The sequence below is a fragment of the Erpetoichthys calabaricus genome, chromosome 6 (assembly GCF_900747795.2).
Source record: "Erpetoichthys calabaricus chromosome 6, fErpCal1.3, whole genome shotgun sequence".
Lineage (NCBI taxonomy): Eukaryota > Metazoa > Chordata > Cladistia > Polypteriformes > Polypteridae > Erpetoichthys > Erpetoichthys calabaricus.
In genome coordinates this window covers 140,435,831-140,458,872 of record NC_041399.2, presented here as the reverse complement: position 1 = coordinate 140,458,872, position 23,042 = coordinate 140,435,831, and the positions used below count along the sequence as shown (strand labels likewise).

Here is a 23,042-nt window from a genome sequence, read left to right as displayed (position 1 = left end):
TTTTCTTAGAAGACTGCATTCCTTTAATTTAGGTAGTGACAACCTTTACATGTTCTATAGTGGTGTGCAAAAGTATTCAATCTCCTTGAAAGTCATCATAATTTTCTGCATGACAAAAAATTTGTACACATATTTATCCATTTAGTATTTTTAATGTGAACTCATGCTGTAATAATACATTTCCAATGTCAGAAAACAAACATTTTCTACAGAAATTTAACTGAAGAAGAAAAATCAAAAGTTAGTGTTTGTATAAATATTTAAACCTCTGTGGTTTAGAAGCTCTATCTATCTATCTATCTATCTATCTATCTATCTATCTATCTATCTATCTATCTATCTATCTATCTATCTATCTATCTATCTATCTATCTATCTATCTATCTATCTATCTATCTATCTATCTACATACCTTTTGGATAATAGAATAGAATAATAGAAAATGTGCAGTAGCTGCACTTCAGGAGGTAGCCTGAGAGAATAAACTAATATGTCATAGCACTTATGTATCTACAGGCTGTGAGTGAAGTACAGTGGTAATTAATCAAAAGGTAAATTCTGAAAAAAGAGCAATGTAATGTTTTCTTTGAAAACAACCTTTTTGTCATAATTCTGGAGTTATAACAGTGCCCTTTCTTGAGTATTTTCTAAGTTTGTTAAAGTATGACAGAAAAGATATCTACATAACAGAAAGTTCATTGTGATATGGGCAGTGTATAGTTTACCCAATATTTTAGCTTTGCACTTATTCTAATAAAAGGTGGCTCGGCCATTTCATATTGAATATTTCAGTTGCCTCTTGGAGACATCACCTGAAGTTACCTGATTAACATAATTTTTCAAAGCTATACCATTATAATTTTCCTTGTCTAACAAATTTATTAATCTGTTTGAAGTTACATACATTGATTAATATGTGTTATTTATGTAAATATTCATTAGTATCACTATTTGACATAAAAAATGAAAACTCACAATATTAACGCTATTGTTTGCCCTCCAAACCAAGTACGAAGGCTATGTTTTAGAGTTTTCAAGCCAGGCATATTTGTTAAAGTTAACAGAGTAGGAACTCCATCCATTATCCAACCCGCTGAATCCGAACACAGGGTCATGGGGGTCTGCTGGAGCCAATCCCAGCCAACACAGAGCAGGAACCAATCCCAGGCAGGGTGCCAACCCACCACAGGACACACACAGGGCCAATTTAGAATCGCCAATCCACCTAACCTGCATGTCTTTGGACTGTGGGAGGAAACCGGAGCAAACCCACACAGACACGGGGAGAACATGCAAACTCCACGCAGGGAGGACCCGGGAATCGAACCCAGGTCCCCAGGTTTCCCAATTGCAAGGCAGCAGCGCTACCCACTGCGCCAGAGTAGGAACTCTTCTTATCAAAATAAATGCTTACAAGGTGGTTTATTGCACCTCTGGGATGAGAGGAACAGCTTATGATATAGAGTTCTGTCATCCTTAGAATGGTATCCTAAATATACCCTTTATGCTGAGTTTAAAGGAGGGAGCAGGAAGGGGTTGCGACTGCAACTGTAAAAAGGACAAGTTTGCATGTTACCACTATAACCTTGCATTCAGTAGATGACCAGAAGTTCACTAGCTTTAACTGGACCCCTTTCCTGTGTGTTTGTTAAAAAGGACCTTCTCATTTATCTGATAAAGTGAATGGAACCAAGAAAATACTTACTACCTTGAAAGATTATGCACAACAGTTTCTGCTGGCAATGTGCCCATGTACACCCACTGATCAATTTGATTTTTTTTTACCTTCTGGGACCCCAAGTCCTTTTCCACTCTCCAGGTGCAGACCTATAAATACCTGGGAGTGCAGCTGGATGACAAATTGGGCTGGACTGCCAATACTGATGCACTGTGCAGGAGAGGACAGAGCCGACTATTTCCTTAGAAGGCTGGTGTCCTTCATCTGCAATAAGATGCTGCAGATGTTCTATCAGACGGGTTGTGGCGAGCGCCCTCTTCTATGCGGTGGTGTGCTAGGGAGGCAGCATAAAGAAGAGGGACACCTCACGCCTGGACAAACTGGTGAGGAAGGCAGGCTCTATTGTAGACACAGAGCTGGACAGTTTGACATCTGTGGCAGAGCGACGGGCGCTGAGCAGGCTCCTGTCAATCATGGAGAATCCACTGCATCCACTGAACAGTATCATCTCCTGACAGAGGAGCAGCTTCAGCGACAGACTGCTGTTACTGTCCTGCTCCACTGACAGACTGAGGAGATCATTCCTCCCCCACACTATGCGACTCTTCAGTTCCACTCTGGGGGGTAAACGTTAACATTATACAAAGTTATTGTCTGTTATACCTGTATTTTTATCACTCTTTAATTTAATATTGTTTTTTATCAGTATGCTGTTGCTGGAGTATGTGAATTTCCCCTTGGGATTAATAAAGTATCTATCTATCTATCTATCTATCTATCTATCTATCTATCTATCTATCTATCTATCTATCTATCTATCTATCTATCTATCTATCTATCTATCTATCTATCTATCTATCTATCTATCTATCTATCTATCTATCTATCTATCTATCTATCTATCTATCTATCTATCTATCTATCTATCTATCTATCTATCTATCTATCTAAAGCTTGCACTATAAACCTTCTGTTCACACAGTTAGCTGTTAGAGAATGCCCTTGTTTTAAACTATGCCACTCAAGTACACCAGCAATTCTATTACCAAACTGTGTTTTTATTTATCCTTTACTTACACAACTGAATAGTCACATGTAAGTGCTTTTGTCTTTCATATATTCAATGTTGAATATTCACCCTTTTTCATATATTGATTCCATGTAACATTTATTAGCAAGTCAGTCTTAATGTCTCAAAGCATATTACACTGTCATAAATATGTATGTTGGGTTATGGGTTTTCAAATTGGAGGCCACAGCAACCATGCTGTGCTTAGGGGTCCATGGCAGCCCTGGCAAGGCTGATGCTCATAAAAAAAATCAAACAGATTTTAAAGATTGTCTTTAAATTATCACACACAGAGTTTAATAGGTACAAAAGTATAAAAAGAATCCTATAGCAATGTAGTTTTTGACTAGAGCTGCAGGTTCATTTTCTTTTTCTTCTTTTGACTGCTTCTGTTAGGGATCATCTTTTTCTATATTTACCTGTCCTTTGCATCTTGCTCCATTACACCTACCACCTTCATGTCCTCTCTCACCACATCCATAAACCTCCTCTTAGGTTTAGCTCTTTTCCTATTACCTGGCAGCTCTATCCTTAACATCTTTCTCCCAATATACCCAACAATTCTCCTCTGCACATGTCCAAACAAACACAATCTCGCCTCTCTGACTTTGTCTCCTCACCGTCCAACCTGAGCTGACCCTCTAATGTACTCATTTCTAACCCTGTCCATCCATGTCATACCCAATGCAAGTCTTAACTTCTTTAACTCTGCAACCTCCAGCTCTGTCTCCTATTTTCTGGTTAGTGCCACTGACTCCAAACCATAAAACATAGCTGGTGTCACTACCGTCTTATAGACCTTCCCTTTCTCTCTTGCTGGTACCCGTCTGTCACAAATCACTCCTGACACTCTTCACCACCCACTCCACCCTGCCTGCACTCTCTTCTTCACCTCTCTTCCACATTCCCTGTTACTGTGTACCATTGATCCCTGGTATTTAAATTCATCCATCTTCACCAACTCTACTCTCTGCATCCTCGCCATTCCTCTGACCTCCCTCTCACTCACACATATGTATTCTGTCTTGTTTGTACTGACCTTCATTCCTCTCCTCTCTAGAGCATATCTAGAGCATATCTCCACCTCTCCTCGACCTGCTCTCACTACAGATCACAATGTCACCCGCAAACATTATAGTCCATGGGGACTCCAGTCCCATTTTGTCTGTTAACCTGTCCATCACCATTGTTAATTAAGAAAGGGCTGAGAGCTGATCACTGATGTAATTCCACCTCTACCTTGAATGCATCTGTCACTCATACCACTGACCTTACCACAGTCTCACTTCCCTCATACATATCCTATACCACTCTTATATGCTTCTCCACCACTCCCAACTTCCTCATACAATACCACAACTCCTCTCTAGGCACTGATATGCTTCCTTTAAGTCCACACAGACTCAATGCAACTCCTTCTGTCCTTCTCTATACTTATCCATCAACACCCTCAGAGCAAACATCGCATCTGTAGTGCTATTTGCTGGTATGAAACCACACTGCTGCTTGGTAATCATTGGTAATCCCATAACTTCATGCTGTGGCAAATCAATTTTATACTTCTGTAGTTACTACAGCTCTGCACATCCACTTATTCTTAAAAATCAGTACCAGTACACTTCTTTTTCAATCCTTAGGCATCCTCTCACTTTCCAAAATTACATTAAACAATCTGGTTGAAAACTCCACTACTACCTCTCATTCCTCTTTTCACCCAAAACACCTCCGTGCTTTCACAAGTATGTCATCTGGACCAACGACCTTCCCATTCATCATCCTCTTCATAGCTGTCCTTACTTCCTCTTTGCTAATCCGTTGTACTTCCTGATTCACAATCTCCACATTATCCAACCTTCCCTCTCTCTCTCATTCTGATAATTCATTAGCTTCTCAAAGTACTCTTTCCATCTGCTCAACACACTCTCCTCAATCGTGAGTATGTTTCCATGTTTATCCTTTATCACCTTAACCTGCTGCACATCTTTTCCAGCTCAGTCCCTCTGTTTAGCAAATCATTATAGGTCCTTTTCTCCCTCCTTAGTGTCCAATCTCTCATATAACTCATCAAATGCCTTTTCTTTACCCTTTGCCTCCTCTCACTTCACCTTATGCTTTATCTCCTTGTACTCCAGTCTACTTTCTGCATCTCTCTTTGACTATCCTACTTCTTCTTCGCCAACCTCTTCCTCTGTATATTTTGCTGTACTTCCCCATTCCACTACCAGATTTCTTTGTCCTCCTTCCTCTGTCCAGATGTCATTCTATGCACCTTTCTGTCTGTCTTCCTTACCACTTCTGCTGTTTTTGCCCAGATACCTGGTAACTCTTCATTGCCACCCATTGCCTGTCTTTCCCTGAACTCCACCTTACAGTCTTCCTTTTTCAATTTCCACCATCTGATCCTTAACTCTGCATGCATTCTCCTCCTCTTTTTGATATCCAACATCATCCTATAGGCCACCATCCTATGCTGCCTAACAACACTTTCCCCTGCCACCACTTTGCAGTCCCCAATTTCCTTCAGACTGACCCTCCTGCATAGGATACAACCTACCTGTGTGCATCTTCCTACACTCTTGCACATAACCCTGTGTTCCTCCCACTTCTTAAAATACATATTCACCACAGCCATGTCCATTCTTTTTGCAAAACCCATTATTATCTGTCCTTCTTCATTCCTCTCCTTGACAACATACATACCCATCACCTCCCCATCCCCTCTGTTCCCTTCACCAACATGTCCATTGAAATCCGCTCCAATCACCACTCTCTCTCCCTTGGGAACACTCTGCACCATTTCATCCAACTAACTCCAGAGATCTTCTTTCTCATTCATCACTCACCCAACGTGAGGGGTATATGCTCCAACAACGTTCATTATCACACCTTCAATTTCCACCTTCATAATCATCACTCTCTCCGACACTATTTTCACCTCCAAAACACACACAAAAAAAACGCTTGTTTGTGCATCCCCTTTGGATGGATTCACACAGATACAAAATAAAAAAGAATCCTGGAAAAAAACGGTAGTCAAATAATCTTAGCGGTTGAACCTTTTTTGGTACTTAGCTTTGCTTCAATTCCACCACTCTGCTCTGCCTCTCAATGCTCCTGCTTTGAGAATTCACTCCACTCTTGACCAATACACCTAATTCTCCTCTGTATATCTGCCATTCATGCCAATTCAGAATCTATTATGGAGTCAGATGTAACCCCATCCTGTCGTTCCCCACCTTTTTGAGTCAATCCATGCCAGAAACAAGACTTCCCAGAAAACCACACGCCAAAATAGCAGACTTTCTATTAAAAAGAACATCTAAACAGGTGAGTGCTGTCTTTTTCACAGCCTCTACTCCCCAACAAAAGGTCCATACTGTGTATGTGCCCATCTCTCTCTCTCTCAAGTCCAATTTGCCAACAGTTGTAGAAATTATTAGAATAATACAGAGAAATATAAAATGAAGAAAAAAGAAAATATGAATAATTATTAATAACAAAGAAAATGCATTTAACATCTATCTTAGTAATATTAATCAATAGTGGAAAACATTTGTTTTGGATGGTGTTTTCAATGTTCAGGAACCTTCATTCTACCTTAATGAAATACAGGAACAGGGAGAATACAGAAGCAGAAACATGTAATTAAGAAGTACTTCTGACTGACTTATTTATTTATTTGGTAAACTGTATTAATCCCTGAGGGGAATATCTGATCTGTAGTAGTATGTAACCTGTTAATACTTCTCTTGATCTGAATTCATATGTAACTGTATAATGTTTGTACATTAAAAGCATGGACATTTTAGGCTTTCTGTTGTTTATTACATATCTAACCACACTAATGTTCTTACATTAAAAAAAATTCTTACATAATAAAAAATAAAAGGCACACACCAACACAAAAAACTGTTAGTAATAACTTGTTAAAATCCCAAAATGCAGCGTTATGGATGGAGAACTGAAGAGACATCACCTTGCTTAACAAGTAAAACCAAGCTAGTTTTGGGATTTCAAATCATTCAATTCTAGGAAAAGGTATGCCAAGAAAAAGGGTTGAAAACTACTGGCCTGGAGCAATCACATGCTATTTGATCACATGTGTGTCAATAGTCTGCAGTAGTTAAACATTTATTTTGATTAGTATTTCTACTATTTTCCAAAATCACGCAGCATGACTACTGTTAGCAATCCAAGATCATGTTCTGCTTCGCAGCATTAGGTTTATATTAGTGGGGGTGTGATGTCCTATGCCAGCAGCCAATGGCAATGTCTCTTGTTGGGGCATCTTGAAGTTCATAGACTAACGATGAGCCAGTAGCAAGTGACAAGACAACAACAGCTTTACAGTACAAAAAGTTCAGAGTGCATATTTATTATATTCACAGTCTTTATGCAAATGAACAGTGTAATAATAAATACAGTATTTCTTTAAAAATTCATATATAATATTCATTAAAATTACATACACAGGTTAAAACAGAATTGCCCCACAAAGAAATCTTCTTTATAGTCAGTGCAAAAAAAAATGACATTGTTCATCCAGGGAAACAGCAACTAGCACAAAACACAGTCGCTCCGACAACTTGCACACATCAGAGTTATCATTAGCATACACACAGTGTGACTACTCTAGTTTCACCCCACTCTAATTCGGCTTTGCATACAGCAATGCTCATGACATCTCCCCCAGACCCAGACACTTTCCTTCCCCAAGCCTTCTAGCCTTTACTGCTCCTTATTTAGCGCTCAATAGCTCTGGCCACCAAAAACACATTAAGGCTTTTCCACCTGCACTCTGTCTCTCTGTGGTTCTCTAACATCTCACTCTTCATACTCTCACTTCTTCTTTCAAACACTCACATCTTCCTATCTCCCTCTCTCCACACTACACTCAGCCTGCCCTTAAATGGTTTAGCTAATTAGAACTCGCTACACTGTCAATCCAACCGGCACATGGGGTTATATGCTAATCAGCTCCATTACCTTGCTCAACTGAATCCAGTTTCACTCTATTAATGACACAAGGTATCATAGTGGGGCCCTGACCAGATGGTACAATATTTTGGGGGTCCTTGGCTTAAAAAATTTTGGGAACCCATGTCTTAGATTAATTTGCTGAGGCTAAATTGACCCATGTGTGAGCGTGAGTGTGGATGTGTGCATGATTGCACCTGCAATGGAGTGGTGTCCTGTCCAGGGATCTTTTCTGCTTTGTGTCTAATTCTGCTGGAACAGGCTCTAGCCTTCCCAAGAAACGTATTTGAGTTAAGAGGGTCTGAAGATTTTATTGTATGTTCCTTACATTTTTTCAATTTATGTTGTTTTCCTAAAATGCTTACTATCAAAGTGACCTGAAAATGCTCTTTGATTTCTCATTCATTACCATTAGCAGGTATTCCAATACATTACACAGCTCCACCCACATAGTAGTGAAACAGGACAAACTTTAAAAATCATTAAAAAAAAATTTAATTCTGGCCAAGCAGAAGGCAGGTACGCTCCAACACCAAATGTTGGCAATGTATCTGATCATGTTCAGCTCTGATGGGAGAGCATCCTCCACATGAAGAGAAAAGCATGTGGCCGTGATATCTCTGGCAATCAGCAGTTACACTCTAAAACACATGTAGCTCTGATCTCTCGCTGAAAAACGTCAAACGTTACTCCTTAACAATCTGTAGATGATAATGTCTGTTGAACAAACAGGTATCGCTAACTATGTGGAGGCAAGGTACACTCCAACACGTGGCGAGAATCACTGGTCAACAAGCATTTTGCTACTGGGATTCTTTCATCTGTACTTTAACCAATTTCACTTGCTGACTCCAAATCTGAAAACCGTTTTCGTCCAGCACATCCCATTTTTTAGTTATGATGTTCCAGGTTTTGGACAACTAGGGTATCCGGACGGTAAAGGTGATGTGTTTCAGCATTTAAGAAATAAGTTTGGTCTCGAGAAAAATGAAGCCAAAATTAAGGAAGGTGTTTTTGTTGGCCCTGAAATACGTGAACTGATGCTTGACAATGAGTTCAAAAGGAAACTGAAGCCAACTGAATCAGCACCCTCATTCATGTAGGTTGTCCAGAATTTTCTTGACAGTCACAGAGCAAAGAATTATACTGAGATTGTGGAGAATATGCTGAAAGTATATTAGCTTACGGGAGCCAGAATGTCACTGAAGATGCATTTTTTACATTCTCATCTTGACTTTTTTCCACCCAATCTAAGCAATGTCAGAGATAAGCATGGGGAAAGATTTCATCAAGATATAAAGGTGATGGAAAAGTGATATCAGGAAACATTCACTCAGAGCATGATGGGTGACTACTGTTGGTTCTTGCAAAGAGAGACGGATGTGCAGTACAAGCGCAAAAGCGAGTGGCTCCAACATTTGTGGGTATGCAGACATCACTTTTATATTGAGGTAAATTGACATTAATGTGTCTCTGGTATCGTCTTCTGGTTTGTTTTCAGAATAAACACATCAAAACAATTTTGGTGGGACATAGTCCAATCTCCAAATATCGTGTTGATATATTATATTGATATTCAAAAGTGTCAAAACGTCAATGATGTGTATTTCAAAAACCTGACATGCTAGCTTAATTCCGATTTCATATATGAAATTAGCATAATAAACTGAATAAAAAGATGCTCTGAAGTTCCCAGAAGCAAACAAAAAATATTTTTTGTAGACCAGTGGAATTAGACCGACTCGAACGGAGGCTGGCGCTTGAGTGAGGAGGGCCCGCACCCCTCCTCTTGCCCTGCAGTCTCTTTCTCAGATTTGCGTAAATAAATTGGTACCGCAAGCGAATTACGATACTTAGCATGATTAGAGAAGTCGCAAAATCAACCAGAACGTTCAAGCAAATCTAAATCCGTTGAGTAGTTCTCTCATGAAAAGCAGACTGACATACATACATACAGATAGACAGACATTGGATTATATATATATATGTATGTATATATATATATATATACAGTATATATATATAGGGTGATAAAATAAAGACTAACAAAGTCTCGCAAAGATTTGGGGACTGACCCTGTATAACGTCCTAGGACAAAAGAATTGAAAAAATGGCAAAAAAGGATCAAAACTAAGAACATTTGACCGATGAGGTTTGAATACATTGGGTTTTTATACAAAATGGTGGAAGGAAATGAGGTTGACAGGAAATGACATCACAAGCAGATAGACGGAAATGACATCATTATTGAGGACAGGACGTGACATTATTATGATCGCGCTGGAAGTGACGTCATCTCGGCGAGCCGGAAGTGGTGTCATCATGGAGGGACCCAGGAAGTGACGTCATAAAGAGGAGCCAAAAGTGACATTATCTTGGGAGAACCAGAGGTGACATCATCGCTGGATTACGGAGCCGGGATTATTGAGTGGAAGCCATTTTGAGTGACCGGAAATATGGAAGGTTAGTTATTGTTTATCTTCTAATGTTCTGTTGATGAAGAGAAAGAGGCATTAGTACGTTCAATCAACCCTTTATCCCTTTTAGTATCACTCACCTTAGGGCTTGTTGGCTGCCTCCTAAGTGCACGTGTGTGACTCTCAAGAGTATTTTAACCCATTGCATCTGAGCACTACAGCGTGTTGTGTAGAGAGTGCAGAGGATAATCAGAATACAGCTTCCAGCCCTGGAGGACTTTTATAGCACACGCTTCCTACGGAAAGCCACCAGCATCTGCATGGATTCCACTCAGTCATGCCACAGTCCATTTGAACTTCTCCCACCCAGCAAACACTTCACAGACTTTCCTGCATGTACTTCAAGGCTCAAAAACAGTTTCATCCCAAGAGCTATAAGCACACATATAATTAAACATGTATAATGAAGATTTTTCAATGTTCCATAAAAGTTTTGAAGAATATGCGTTCAAAGCTTACAGCAGGTTTTACATTTATTACAGAGCTCACTGTGTGGTGATTGGCTACATGGAGAAAGAAAACAGAAAATGGAAGGACAGGAATTTGGGGTTGGTACACTTGACAGAGACAGTACTGCTGCAGTAAATTATTCCATTCAGGGTTGCGCGCATCCCAGCAAGCATCTTGCAGGAGGCTGAAACAATTCCTAGATGTGGGAGGCAAGAACAATCCCTGGATGCTACCATTGTGCCACAGTACCCCCACGCATCTCATCATGAAAATTATATCAAATATACATCTTAGTATTCCAAAATATTCAGAGAGCTGTAATATCATGAATGTAATGTATACTGTGTGGTGATCACAGCCTGAGCGTTTCTGTCTATGAAAGATTAAGCCCATTTAAGAAGCATGTAGTGATTCACACACGTAGAACACATAAAATACAAAGCATTTAATTTGCTACTTTAGTTACGGTGGGATTTGAAAAACTCTTGTAAATTAAACATTGATTTTAAGATGAAGTTTACGATTTTCTACTTTAATGACAAAATAAACTACGAGATTAAAATGGAAATTTTGAGATTAAAGTCTACATTTTGACCTTTTTTTCTTCACTGTGTCCCTATTTTTTTTCTTTTCTTCGCTTCCGTATGACACTCAGACAGTGGGCTACAACTCATCATTTCACCTCGACTTTGACATCTGGCCACTTTTTTTTTATTTTGGCACTGTGTGACTTTCTGAACTTCAACTTTTGAGTATCACTAAATCAGTTTCCTTTTGTTGCTCATACCACTGCCTAAGCCACCAAAAAGTATGTTTTTTCTTGCCTCCACTTCACTGAGTAGGACCTCCACTTCGCATTCAGTGGAATTCTTCTTTTTTTATAAGTGCTTTACCATTGTCTTTTAACAAAACAAAGAACTAAAGGTAATAATTATATTACGTTGTAATTTACATATTCAAATTTGTGAAAATCTGGGAAGAGTTAGGGTGGGGCTGTATGCACATGTACGTACGTTAAATTTCACGTTCATTGGGATTTATAAAGGTGAAGAGCGTGGAACTTGCTGTACAGTTTTATGCATCTAGATTTTTTTTGTGCGTACGCACATTTCCAGTTTTGTCCATACACCATATTTTTGTGTGAATTCTTTGCACTGTGTTATACATGAGGCCCAAGATCTCTAACTAGGAAAGAGGGACCATGTTGTCATTTTGAAAGTAAGGAAGGTGGCCCTCTGTGACCAGTTATGTGTAAGAACACTGTCACTGACTGAGCGGAGTAGATTTGTGTTTAAGACAGGGAATCTTAAAGGGGCACATGGCACATAGGGATATACTATATGTTCACTAGTGGGAGCGCCTCTAGTCTTTACAGTGCTAGGTTTGGAAGTGAGAGTCAAATAATATTTAAAGTCACATCAGACCAGACAGAAGAGTTTAAAAAAGAGGTTGAGGAACAGACTTACTGGCAAGATACCTGGATAATGAAAGAAAGATTTGAGGTAACAAGAGAGTATTTTTTTTTATATTAGAGAAGGCAATTATGTGTCCCAGGATTTCTTGCTTGTAGAGGCTGGAGTTTATTTGCTTATTTGTTCTTTTAAACTTAATTTCTTCCCTTTATTTATTCTTCCCTTCCTTAAGTTTTACATAACATTGTCAAATTCAATTAATCCAACTTCTCAGTACTGGAGCCTATTTCAACACTACTGGATGCAAGAGGGGGAACAAGCACTAGAAAAAATGTCAGTGTATTTCAGGACAAACACTCACATTCACAGTGGGCCAACTTAGTATTATTAATACACCTGACACACTCATCTTTGAGGATCTGGGAGGAAAAACACTACAAACACTAAAATTACACTAAAAAATCGTAATGAGATGATGGCTGAAGGGTACCCGACTTTTGCAAACAGCAAAGCTGGTAGAATCTGTTGGTGTTTTTCTTACTTTTATTTTTGTATTATACTGATGTGAAAAAATGCAGGGGCCTCATACCTAAGAAATGGTGCATTCATGGTGCTCTTTCACTCTGCCTGTCTGCCTCAAAAGTGCATTAAGCTTAAGATGTACTGTCCTGCTAGAGGATATAGCTGAAGGAAAGAAAAGTTACTATCTTAAGCTGGAGTCAGACTTGCTGAAAAACTTTATTTATTGCCTATCTGAGATATGGTATAATGTTCTTGTGCAAGAGCTACTAGCACCTCTGAAGTGGCAGCAAGATGACTTGAAAAGTTAGCAGAAAGGGTTAGTCAGAAACATGATGTACCTATGCTCCTATGCAGTTTTTTAGTGTTCTGCTTAATAGAGTTGGCATGTTTTATAGTGACTGGATATTTCTAAAAGAATGTGAACACTGTTTTGCCTGTGTCAAAGTTGGTAGTTTTTTTACTCCCTCTCAAGATGGCACCGGTCTAGGAAAAAACGATAAATAAAATTGTGAATATAAAAAGGTATCTAAACCAGTAAGAAATATTAGCTGTTAGGGTGACAAAACAGAGCAACTGATTCCTGAAGGCAAGGACAATGTACTGGCTGTTTACTCTGTGTTTTAAGCGTGACTTATTAATATGAGAAACATAAACATATGGGCACGTGGACCCAGCTGGAGTTTACCCTCACGTGATGATGGTGGTTCCACCAAATTCATATGACCATTTGGGTGGTACCTAGGTCAAAACACAAAAGAGTGGTAACATGAATGAATTCTGCCCGTTTAGTTAAAAAAACACAGATATTATGAAGGTGGCAGCAAACTATGGAATTATTCCAATCATGGTACCACTTTCACATGAACCCACTGAGATTCTTATGGGCTTATAAAGGAGGGGCAAGTGGATATGTAGTAGGGCCACTGATCACCAGTAGTGAATGCAGCAAGCACACAGGATGCTATTTCAGTGTTATAGGTTTAATCTGAGCTTATTGAATGAAAGTTCAGGCATGGCTGGACAATAAAGTACAATGAACTAAACTTACTATCACAAATTAAAAGTGTTCATGCACTCATCAGCCAGCAGCACAAGCCTCTTAACCAAGCCAAAATGTCACCCTAGAAGCTGCAGTTGGTAATTTAAAGGCAGTTGATCTTCTGCCAAATGGACCAGAAATTTTTCACTTTCTGTCAGCACAAATTAAAAGTAATAGAGAAGGTTCCCAGAAAGAGCCATATCCCAGATGAGCAGGTTTGTGCCTCGGTATTTAAAAGAACTGTATGCACCTGGGCAGGGTCAGGTTAGTACTAAAGGGTGGAGGACACAACAATTCTCTGTGCGACTCCAGGAATGTTCTAAGTGATCTGAAACTTACATCCTGTGTTGGAAAAGTAGTACCCTGCACCATGGTAGCCCAACAAGGTTTACAAGACTGAGCTTGTAATACAAGCAACCTGAAATAAAAATAGTATCTTGATGCAGTTTTTATTTTCCACAAGTTATAAACAGCAAAAGCAATACAAACAGTCCCTCTTTGAATACTTTTTGTGTTTGGAAAGAGGTCTAAGGAAAAGAAATCAAGAGCCAGAAAGAGGGGAGGGTTTGTTGGCTTGGGGGATACAGTTCCCCACTTATCTGTTATTGCCTCTTCTGAAAACAGGAGAACTGTAAAAAGTGCCTTAAGCAGGGCACTCTATATTCCAGATCTGTAAGTGACATTATACCACACACTTTCATATTTCTGACTGCTTCACCTATTGGTGAAGTAATGTTTGAACTGAAAGGGTGAATGGATGGTAACAATAATGCTACATTATTGGCCAAAGTAAATAAAAGAGATTCTAAACATCGAAGGGCTAGTTAAAAAAGTCAGCATAGCACATATTTCCACTTAATCCATAGAGAAATGCACAGATTCACTTCTCAGCCTCAAATTCAAAATACAACGAAAAAACACCTTTCACACATGAAAGCAAGTTTCAATGAAAATGAGTACTGAAAAGTAACATAATGTGGAAGAAATGTTACAAAAATGACTAATGTTCATGAAAGATAAGCTTTAAACATTCATTTAAAAAAATTTTGTTAACTGTACTGTATTCTAGGTACAGCTATCCTTAATACACAAGTCTAGGTAGCAAAAACAAAGCAAACTTAAATCCCATTAAAGTTCTAGCTAGAATGAAAATCTTGTTCAGAGCAGGGAAACAATGATGCACTTCTGAAATCTGACCTAGGTTTGGCGATCTTCTGTGCATAACTGATGGCTCGGACACCCATGTGATGTGGCCAGGCAAAAACAAAAGCAGAAGTTTGGAGCCACCATATCAACTTACTACCTACAGAATAAACAGTGGGGAATGGTAAGCTGCCCAGCTAGGTGTCAGCCATGAGCAAGTGGGATTTGAATAGCCTATACTCTGGCAGTGGAAGCCGCATTTTGGAATATGGCATGTTACTTAACTGACAGGAAAGCAGCCAAAGTTTGTGTGAGAGGTGGTAAAGTATCACTTACATAAAGTCAGTCTTCTCCACATAGAGAATTAGCTTTCACACCACTCTTCTCAATACAACGCTTTTCTCTGTCCTTCCCTAATGACACTCCTTGTGACTCATGCTGTAAATGGGGACATTAATTTCTGTCTGGGAACTGTACAGTTAAAAGTTTTCTCTGGTAGACAAAGAGGTTCACCACAATCTGACTGTGAGTTTCACAGAGAAAACCTCTACTGTTGCTCCAGGCTATGAACCAAAAGTACTCACATTTTTGAGATTTCTTAGAATTTAGCATACCGACTCATACTCTGAAAGTTCAGAGTTAACATGTTAAATGATAAGGGAGGAATTACCTCTCTGATCATAATTCAGGCAATGAATTGTTACTGGACTATTCTGTTAGTCACAGGGCAACTTTAACACTGTGAGGTCCTATGTATATTTAGTATGGGAACACAATGGACCAAAGATCAATCTCTGGGTGCTTATGCTACTACTCTGTACGTACTAATGGCTGCATGTTCTTGGCATATAGAAGTAGTTACTTTCAGTAGTCAGGAATTTTCTTGCAAGATCTGGAAGGCTCGAATATAGTATGCAGCAACGTTAAACAGGGAGATACCAAGCAGATGCTTCAGTGGGGAAAAAAAACACCTGTGTGGGGAAAGTAACCAACTATGAAAAACTTCACTTGTACTGAGGGGAGTCTAGACATATGAAATATGAATGGATCTTCTTGTTTAAGTGGTTGTCAAGAGTAGTGACCACAATCTAGCTGGTGCTTGTTGTGGGGGAAACTCTAGGGATGCTGCATAAGTCACAAAGGAGGCAATTTCTTGCTAGTGACATTCTACATTTGGTTGAGATATTGCAGCTGTACAGGAATGATGTGGTAGTTACTGAGGAAAAAGCTAAGTTATGAGAGGTGTTTGGCAAGTTTGTGGAAAATGACTGTCAGATAATGTTGGACATGTTTTGGCACAACATTAGCAGAGGCAAAGGCAGAAAGAAAACATTAATTTTGCCTGAGGAGATTGTCGTAGGGGTGCAGTAACTTTCTTTAGAACTGGACAAGCACAATTTTTATACAGGAGAGAAGGCTGGAAATCTTGAGTAGGATTAAATCACTTTATTTACCAAATATTTACTATAGAACAATGTTATGGATGCAGGGGTAAATTACATGCTAAGACAAATGTACTTTGTTGGAATATAGTTTCTATCATACTTCTTGAACGCTGCATAAACCTTTTTTTTTAACCTTGAAGAATATCTTTGAACTGGTAGATTGGTGGTGGGGATGGATGTTTTCAAAAGAAGGACTTGAGAGTAAGCAATAACTGCAGACAAATACACTTTTTACTCTGGTTCAAAGAACTGGTCCCAAAATGAATCCTCAGATCTAGATGGAGACATGCAAACTTTATCCTATGTGTGGAATGGTATATTATCATGATAACCAAATGACCTGAGGGAAATAAACAGGATAATAGCAAAGCAATAGTAACAAAGCTACTACTATGAGACTATGTATTTGCAGACTAAAGCATTTAGCTGATTATTTGATGTTGATTTTGTTCAATGGGAGAGCAGAATTGGGGCAGTGAGTTGTCTAGTTGTAACTGAGGTTTAAATAGTATGTTATTAGGAACCAGTTGTTTTATTTACTCCAATATCATCAGTCACAGAGAAAGAACCAGCCTTGAATTAGTAGTCCATCACTGAGCAAATTCACAGACCATTAAGTTTTACCATTTAACCTAATGTGCATGTATCTTGAATATGGAAGGAAATCTGGAGTATCAGGAAAAACTGTTCAGACATGAGGAGAATTTGCAAACTCCATTTAGACTGTGTTTGGGCTGGTATCAGGAAGAGACTGGAACTCTACTTCTATTCCTTCCTTCAATTTGTATTTTTGGCTAGGACTGGGATGGGTCCAACCCCTGCTAACTACTTTTGAAAGTAATTCTCTGCTTGTTCCTCCTATCTGTGGCTGCTGCTAAGCAACGCCTATTATAGAGCAACCTCATGATAGAACATGAGGAATTAAAATTAGAAGCCCAGAGCAGACCTTTCCTCTAGCACTGTCCATTCTGTCTTTGTGAAAATCTCTGTGAAGCTCTTTCTTATATTCACTACTTAGTGTTTTTGAAGTTTTGTCTGTCTTTTGGAATCTACTTCAGTTTGGTATTTACAATACTGTGCTTTTCTGTTTTGTGCCACTTGTTCTATGTTTGTGTTTTTAAGATTACGGACTGTAATAAATTTTACATGTGTTGATTAAAATTGTTACAGCTTTGATGTAATGTCTAGTCCATTTCATTCCACACAACAATCAAGGTGGGCACTGCCTGCCATGCTTTACAGGGTATCATAACACACTTTCTGGCTAGCATCTTGGCTTTTCCTTCAGGAGGACCTAGGCTGAGATGCTGTGCTGCACATTCTCATACATCTGCGGATGCCTCAGGTAGGCATGTGCCTAAGAGCCTGATTCCAAATGCAGTTTTCTGGAACTGTGAAGTTGTAACATTAACCAATGCAACACTGAAATAAAATAATCAAGTATTTATACTTTTTTCTATAAAATGTGCACGACAATTAGCAAAAAAGAACGCATATAACAAACTATTTCATAATACCTAACTACTTTTCTGGTGAATCTCAACATCAAGAACTTTATATGAACAAAACTGTGAACACTTTGCTTTGAATGGCAAAGCAGCACACCCTCATCAGTTGATCCTTGCATGTGTGACAAGAATTGCTAAAAAACCTTCTAAATTGAATGGCAAGGAAATATGGGAATTTATAGCATTGAAATGTTCAGCTTCAAATAAAAAATGAAACATTAAAAATTACTATACTGCTTCTTAAACTGGTTTTTAATATGCAAGAAGGGTACATCTGTTTATAGAACTCTACAAACATGGTTATAGGTTTATCCCTGGGACAGTCATTGTGACTTCCAATAATTATTTACTGATTATTGTAACCTTGCGGAACACTGCGGTGGAATAAACCTTTGGTTCTGACTTTTACAAAGAAGATGGGTTTTCTTTTTTTATTTTGCTGCATTATTCTGAAGTTGAAATAAAGACTCAGTATGCAACAAAAAATTAATTCCAGACTTATCCCCACTTTGCTAACAATGCACAATTTCTTACAGCTGAGATACAGTATAAACTCCTGGCAAGATGTAGAAGTTATTCACTGCTGCTTTAAGATTATCGCTAACTGAGCTATCATAGCAAAACAACAAAAAACATTTTGAAGAAATGTTACTTGACAGTTAATATAGTTATTAAAGCTAATGAAAAGAATGAATAGTTACAGCTTGACATTAAAAATGTGTCAATTTATAATCATTTGCCAAAATGTTGACAGCACACTGTTCATGGTGAACTGTGCAGGACTGCAGAGATTTAAAATATGCTATCAGTACAGCGGGTAAGGTATAAAAAATATTTTTTCCTAAAATTGTAAACCTAGTTATACTTATAGATTTGGAAGGACAGTTGACTGTACTTGTGCCTTAGGAAAGTAATGAATTATTATTATTATTATTCACACGACAGTACATCTTTCACATTATCCTTAAAAGTTCAGTTCTCTATGTCATAATATTGGACTTTGTTTCACTGCATAAATAAAAACTATACTCTTTAGGTATGAAAGAGTGGTCCTTTTGTATGGTAAGCAACTATATTTATTGTACTTTTTTAACAGTTGACCTTTTATACCCTATGCAATGTTATTACTCTTTCAGCTTTCCCCCCATGTAACCATTAAAACCCTTTTGGCAAAGCTGTTATCTCACTCACTTCATTTCCACATCTTGCATAAATCAGGTTATAGTGACAGTGGTAGCAGGTGTGACAGGCACAGCATGTGGCTTCGTTCCAACCATGCGCCTGTGCATGCTTGAATATTACTCATGGAAGATTTTGTGGTGCATATAAGGCACAGCCAAAACTCACATGATAACTCACATAATACATTTTTAGAGCAAGGTTGATGGACCTGCAAAACCAGCTGCAGGGCGAATTTGCATGTTAAGTGTAAACATGTATCAGGGTGCTTTTTCTTTCTAAATCTTCACAAACAAATGTCCAGAGAACGCAACAGAAATAAAACTGTTCTTAGTCACATTTAGACACATTCAGTCACATTAGACAAGTTATTTTAGTTAAGAATGATTTGTATTGCACTGTTGTGCTAGAACAATATAAATATGGCTTAACAGTGAATTGTGTGCTTGGGAACTTATAAAATTGAGGAGCCCAGTCACTTGGAATGTAGATTTATGAAGAGGCATTTTCTGATATAGGGTTTTCCACTGTAGTGTTGTGGAGAGCTGGTGCCTATGCTAACAGCATTGGACACAAGCAAGGAACAAATTCTGGATTTACTACTTCCAACATGCTGTCATTATTAGCTGTTTCATTTGCTGATTTTCTTACTTTTATGATGTAAGTATAGTGTGTGACCTATAGGAGGCATCTCAGAGCCCCAAACCTCAAACATAACCACTCAGTTACCAGTCCAGGGTTCAAAAGACTTTTTATTCAAAATAACACCTTGACAACTTTTCTTCTAAATCACAATTCTTCCATTCTTTCTCTCTCTCTTTCCTCCACTCCTTCCAGACAAGCTTTGTCCACCACCTCCTGATTCTTTTAATGCCGGACCTGGAAGTACTTCCAGTGACAGAACATTGTACCCAGGAAGCACTTCAGTCAAAAAACAAAGGAGTCTTCTCCTGGGTTAAAAAACAGGGCTGCCCTTCAGAACTATACTCTGCATGCAGCTCTGTGGGTGTCCAGTCTGGAGCAAAGCCACAGGAGCACTGCCACCTATTGTACTGGGGGAAAATTATTCTTGGCAGGCAGTCTACCCCAGTCCATTCATTATTTACTTATCCTGACTGGGAAAGGGAATAGGAACTATCCCGGCTGGAATGTACATCCTTCCATAATTGCTTATCGGCCAGGTAAAGAGACACTCTTCATTCCAGGCAGGATGCCAGTCCACCTATTAAATCTATCACAAGTGTTAACATTTCTTTTTGAGCATCATCCTTATAGAAGATCATGGGTCAATTGATTCCTTGCTACTTGATATATTTGGCATTTTACATTTTAACTTGCATTCCTTTCATGGCTGATTTCTATGTTGTTCCTGAAGATGGTGTGATAAGCTCCATCTCACAATGACTGTGAAACAGAAAATCCAGGAGTTTGGATGGTGGGACAAATTTTTAAATTAAGTGCTACCATGACCAATTACCTGGAAGATCTCCTGAACCTGAATTGTGCAACCCAGTTCTGTGATAATGTTTCAGCAGAGTTCATAATCACAAACTAATACTGCAGGTTTAAAAAAATCTACAACTAGTTAATTCATTTTCACAAAAATTTCAAATCATTGTGGACACCTTCCTAGAGGTTTTTTATTTATTTGAAAGGAAACAAATTACTCTTTTTCTACATTTAACTATAATGTAAGGGCATGTTACAAAAATGCAAATAGAACACAGCTGAAAAAATTTAACCAAAGCAGAAAATGGACCAAAGTCCCCTTTTGGGATAATAATAATAATTCAATACATGGATGATTGAGTCTAATGTTTCTTTAATGCTAAATTGGCTACTCTAAATTGGCCGAATACGCTAAGTAAATGTGGATGTGTGTGACTGTGCTCTGCAACAGCCTGACAACCGATCTGGGAATAGTATTGGCCAGCCTTTACTGGACAACCACATAAGAAAATGAAACCTATATATATAAAAGTCAGTGTATGTGTGTGTTTATGTATGTATGTTCCAGCATCACTTCCGAACGGCTGGAATGATTTTCATGAAACTTGGTACATATGTTTCTCATTGGTTTACTAAAAATGATTTACCAAATATTTACTATAGTACAATGTTATGGATTCAGGGGTAAATTACATGCTAAGACAAAAGTACTTTGTTGGAATATAGTTTCTATCTTTTTGAATGCTGCATAAACCTTTTTTTAACCTTGAAGAATATGTCTTCATTGTTTGTTAACTTATTTTTATTTTTAAAGTTGTCTCAAACAATTAAAAAAAAACACTTTATTTTCCTCCCAGGCAATGCTGGGTATTTCAGCTATGTTAGCTAGTTTATTAATAAATGTAGCAAGTCCTTCTCTTATATCAGTCTGTGGAAAGGCTAAAAGTGAAATTTGTTGGGAAAGCAAACATTGCAATGACACCTGCTAAGCTGAAATTAATTAAAATAATGTACATGTTTAGGTGACACAAATAAAAATGGATGATTTATCATACCATTCATCCATTATTTTTCCTTTACAGGCTGATAAAAAGTAACCAATTCATTGACATGCACACACTCACACCAGGCCAATTTACACTCACCAGTCAACCTAACACACATATTTGTGGCATGCACGAGGAGCATTGTGCACCAGGAGAAGTTGCTAGGCAAAACACTGAACTCAGGTTCTTCAAGCTGTGTGATATTGTTTTTCCATCCAAATTTATCAGTTGTCTTTAGAAAGTGACAGGAAAACCAAAAGAGTTGGAGAAAAAAAAATAGACACACACACTTTGACACAAAGAGAAAACACAAATTAGTTGCAGACAGTGTCCAAACTCGTAGTTAGGCTCACACTTTTAAAAACAAAGATGCCAGTGTGGTTTTTCAGGGTGATGCCATACTTTTGGTTTCCAAAAGAACCATCCATATGAATGTTCCAAAAAGAACCTTGATTTATTTAGATGCATAAGGTTCCATAAATAACAATGAATGGATGGTAATAAATTTGTGAAATATCAAATGGCTCCTAATTTTTAAAATATTTTTCATTGCGTACAATAACACGGGCCAAGTTCAGTTTTTGTTTTTTTGATCTGTCAATAGCCTCCTAGCTTGCCTACCATACATTCAAAATTTCTATTTTGTCCAAATGTTAGGAACCTTTCCAAAGTCCCAAAAACCAACTTCGTATGTAAAGAACCCTTCCCAGAATGATATGGTTCTTTGTGAAGCAACAGTTCAATGAGGAACCACACAACCTTGAGTAAAGTGCCATTAAAGAACAATTATTTTTTAAGAATGCTGGGCTCGCCACATTCTGTACCACACATTTTTTATTGATTACCACATATGCAAATTTAATGTGGACGTACAGAAATGTTACTACTGCCTGCTAATGTTTGTGTGATAATGTGTTTATTCTGAATTAAATGAAGTGAATGTTGCTGAATGTCATCAAATCGTCGCATTACTGAGATTTTGTAGCTGCAACGTTTCAAAAAGACACAAGTTAAAATAAAGCAGCCTTACAAATAGAGACAACTTGCTATGGGCTTTCCACCGTTAGCCTACTATTAGGTATCACTTAATAATTTATTAGAAGAATTAAGGAGTGCAGTGAAATCATGCGCACTGCTTGTCCGCTATTTACGTTAACCGTCTAATTCTAATAGATCTGCGGCTGTTTTCTTTTGCGTAGACGAGTCATTCTGTCGCTAATGTCTGGAAAACTATCGAATCTTCGAACATGCACACACAGTATGCCGAATCCTAAATAAAATATTCCTCTGTCGTTTTGTTTTTGTTCAACTTTTAAGCACTATTTTTAGGAGTTACTTCGAGCAAATCCACAGACTATAAATAGGTAAAGCTGTCCCGGCCATCCTCGTAGCCCTATTCGGACAATTACAATCAACACTCTTGCACAAGCATATAATGATGTTTGCTCTTTATATTATAATTTTAAAAATACTACATATTATCCTAGTGAAGTACAGCTGAACCATATCCGTAACTGGTAATGGCAAATTCATTCTGACCTTATTAAGAAAAGTTCTTAGGGCATTCTTAAGCGTCCGAACTCAGCCAATAAGCTACTTCCTATGTCAAAAAAACGGGGCGACAGAAGACAGGCGGATACTTTTTAGA

At 38.3% G+C, this 23,042-nt stretch overlaps 1 long non-coding RNA gene across 1 annotated transcript; it reads right to left on the bottom strand.

The window, feature by feature from the left end:
- Positions 1-7,090: 7,090 nt before the first annotated feature.
- Positions 7,091-23,020, bottom strand: LOC127528410 (uncharacterized). The gene is made up of 2 exons (XR_007935302.1): positions 22,934-23,020; positions 7,091-16,486 (listed from the first exon to the last, which is right to left on the bottom strand). It is a non-coding gene; the product is annotated as an uncharacterized LOC127528410 (long non-coding RNA).
- Positions 23,021-23,042: the final 22 nt, after the last annotated feature.